The following is a 3,686-nucleotide window of genomic DNA, read 5'->3' on the forward strand; positions in this document are numbered from 1 at the left end:
AGTCTGCGATAGAAATTCAGAACAGACAATTCTAGTTTTTATGGAACATTCTTTCCCCTCTCATTCCCCAAATGCTGTAAATCTCCATCCCCAACATGCTCCCTGCATTTTGAGCTCTCAGGAATGTTCAGACAGATTCAAAATGTTAGCTCTGTTTCTTGCTCCACATATGCTGCCAGACCTGCTGAGTTTTTTGCACCATTTTCTGTTTTTACTCCCTTCATTCTCACTCTGTTATATCTCATTTATACACTCCCAATTCTCCTGAAGGAGCCAAAAAGATTGTAATACTTGATTAGCAATACAGAGGGGATATGAGGAAGAACTTTATTTAGACATCAAGTAGTCATGACCTGGAACTCGATGCCTATGAGGATGGCAGAACCGGAGATGATCAATGGTTTCAAAATTAAATTGGATAGGGAGTTGAAAGAAAAACTTTCAGGGGAACGAGGATACAGATGGAGAATGGGACTCACTGGATTACTCTACAGAATGTCAGCATGGATCTGAGTTTCCAATTGGACACCATCTGTGCTGTAATGAGTCTATGACCGGAAATATATAATGCAGCTACAGTATTATTACAGGACTAGAAATAATAATAAATGAACTTTAATACAGAATAATAAATAACTAGACATTTCTCTGTTGTTACGATCCCTGTGGAAACCAATAACCTTAAAATAAACAAATTCCCAGACAACCCCAACGGAATAAACAGAAGGACAAGGTTTTATTTTTTAAAAACGATTCCGGTAACAATCAAACTAAATTCAACATAAATGAAGCCTGCATTAACAGACAAATAGCATTTCAATAGACCGGATAAATATGACTTTAAACAGCTGGAGAATCAGCCTGGTCCATAAAATCAGCAGCATTTCCCCCCTCAGCATATTTGGCACTAATTCCAGTTACAGAGTCCCGCAACTTCCCAGGGGAAGGAAAGAAAGTGATTTACTCACAGATGTTGGACCGAGGAAGAAGTTTTAATGTTTATGAAGCTAAACACAAATGCTGTGCTGTTTAAAATCAAATTGCATTGGAAGAAAATGAGGAGAAGACATTTTACACAGTCCCCTCCACACTCCCATAGCTGGCAGCCCAGCACGCAGGCGCAGAAAGCGCTTTCTGTCCGGAGCAGGCGCAGTGCGGCTGTCGTCAGCGGTCGCTCTCGATCTCTTTTTGGACCAGCCAGTCGCCGTAGACAGAGCGGGGAGGGGGAATTCGCTGAGCGGCTTCTCGCTCTGGCCGGAGCCGTCAGCCGGTTGCCTGGAAACTTTGGCTCGAGGAGGTTAGGGGGATGGGGAACAATGGGTGGGGCTACCGTGTCCGCGCGCCTGGTCTGCAAACTGGAACCCGAGGACGTCACCGCGGAGCACAGTCAGTCCTATTGGCTGATTCAGGCGTCACAATGATTCAGAGGAGCGTTCCCAGTTCACATTGAGTGCAGTGGACTTGATGGTCAAACTCTCTCCACCGAACACGCGCTCGGGTTACTCTCCCTCATTGTGGTCGGACCGAGGTTAGCCAATGGGAGGAGCTGGACGACCGGAAGGTGGATGGTCCTCCAACCAATCAGAGCGCGGGCACTGTCGCATTGCCGACACGGAGCTTCCCCCATTGTTTGAATGCGGATGTTGGACAATGAGCTTTTAAACCTGTCCATTACTGCCCAGCAAAGCTGCTGATGCTGTTTCTCTCTCTGAATGAGGATTTAGCTTCACACACACGAAAACTTTCTCCCCAGTCTCGTGTCAAATACCTGTGAGTAAAACACTTTCTTTTTCTCCCCCTTTCCATTTCTTTTCTAATTCTGGGTTTAAATTGTTGACCTGCAAGTACTGAAGGGAAAGTAAGTGAATCCAGTGAGGGTGCAGACTCTGGAAAGGTTGGCCCAGGTCTCTCTTTCTCTCTCGCTCTCTCTTAAAGACATTGACATCCTTTACTCCCTCAGCTTGACACATTTATTTGTCTGGCTAAAAGGATAGCCTCTTTCCTAGTATTTCCAATAAAATAGTCGGATTCCCCAGGAGATGCCTGACATTTAAGGTGGCAGTAAACTAATATAGGGCAGAGATATGTCCAATGTTTTTATATGGTAAATATTTGATATATTTTTTGTTGACCGATAATAACTTTCATTTATAAATATGTCTAGTCTTGTAATATAGTGATAAAAACAAAAAGTTACTGCGGATGCTGGAAATCCAAAACAAAAACAGAATTACCTGGAAAAACTCAGCAGGTCTGGCAGCATCGGTGGAGAAGAAAAGAGTTGACCTTTCGAGTCCAACATGACCCTTCAACAGAACTGAAGTATAGTTAGGGCAAACTGGAGGAACAGCACCTCATCTTCCGACTAGGCACTTTACAGCCTTCCGGGCTGAATATTGAATTCAACAACTTTAGATCTTAAACTCCCCCTCCCCCCATCCCCACCCCGTTTCTTCCCCCTCCCTTTTGTTTTTTTTTCAATAATTTATATAGATTCTTCTTTTCCCACCTATTTACATTATTTTTAAATCTACAACTAATACCTTGTCAGTCTTTCCACCCCACCCCCACTAGAGCTGTACCTTGAGTGTCCTGCCATCCATTCTTAATTAGCACTTTTCTTAGATAATATCACCACCTTCAACACCTCTTTGATCCTTTTGTCTGTGACATCTTTTGATTATCTGCTCCTATCACTGCTTGCTTGTCCCCACAACCACCCCACCCTCAACTTCTCTCCCCCCGCCCCCCACCTTAAACCAGCTTATATTTCACCCCTCTCCTAACTATACTTCAGTTCTGTTGAAGGGTCATGTGGACTCAAAACGTCAACTCTTTTCTTCTCCACCGATGCTGCCAGACCTGCTGAGTTTTTCCAGGTAATTCTGTTTTTGTTTGTAATATAGTACTCTAGCTACCGTTATATATTTCCAGTCATCGAGTCATTACAGCACAGGAATGCATTCAGCAACTCAAGTCCATGCCAACCCTCTGTAGAGCTATCCATCCCATTCTCCCTCTATACCCCGTTCTCCTACAAGTTTATTTCCTTCAAGTGTCCACCAATTTCATTTTGAAATCACTGATCATCACGAGTTCCTCCACCCTTGTAGGCAGTGAGTTCCAGGTCATGCACACTCGCTCCTAAATAAAGCTCTTCCTTGCATCCTCTCTGTACCTTTAATCAAGTAATGCAGTGTATATTATGCACATTTTAAATCCAGTAATGTTTCCATATATATATATATATATATATAAATAGCCTGCATAATGATTTCAAAGGCCCCTGTGCCCTGGACAGGAAGCAGTGCACATGGATCTGCTGATCAGCATGAAATGGCACCTTCAGGAGATTTGGGAGGTACAGCAGAGTGAGAATGGAGGGACAGTGTGTGGGACAGAGAGTTACTGCTTCTGGGGAATATGAGAGAAAGAATGTTCCGTAGAAACTAGAATTATGTGTTGTGAATTTTTATCCTGCACTGACAATGATGACTTTTGTAAACTCCTTTTACAGGATATTAGGAGAGGACTTGTATCTGGGAAACTCAAACCAAATATCGCATCAAGATTTATTGGATTCATCAGGACCTGAATATCATCAGCCCTTTGAATGTGGAAGGAGAAATGTTCCCCTGTTCTGTCTGTGGGAAAACATTTCAAGCATCAGTGTGACTGGAAAAGCA

The sequence above is a fragment of the Cetorhinus maximus genome, unplaced genomic scaffold, assembly GCF_964194155.1.
Source record: "Cetorhinus maximus unplaced genomic scaffold, sCetMax3.hap1.1 HAP1_SCAFFOLD_2754, whole genome shotgun sequence".
In the NCBI taxonomy this organism is placed as follows: domain Eukaryota; kingdom Metazoa; phylum Chordata; class Chondrichthyes; order Lamniformes; family Cetorhinidae; genus Cetorhinus; species Cetorhinus maximus.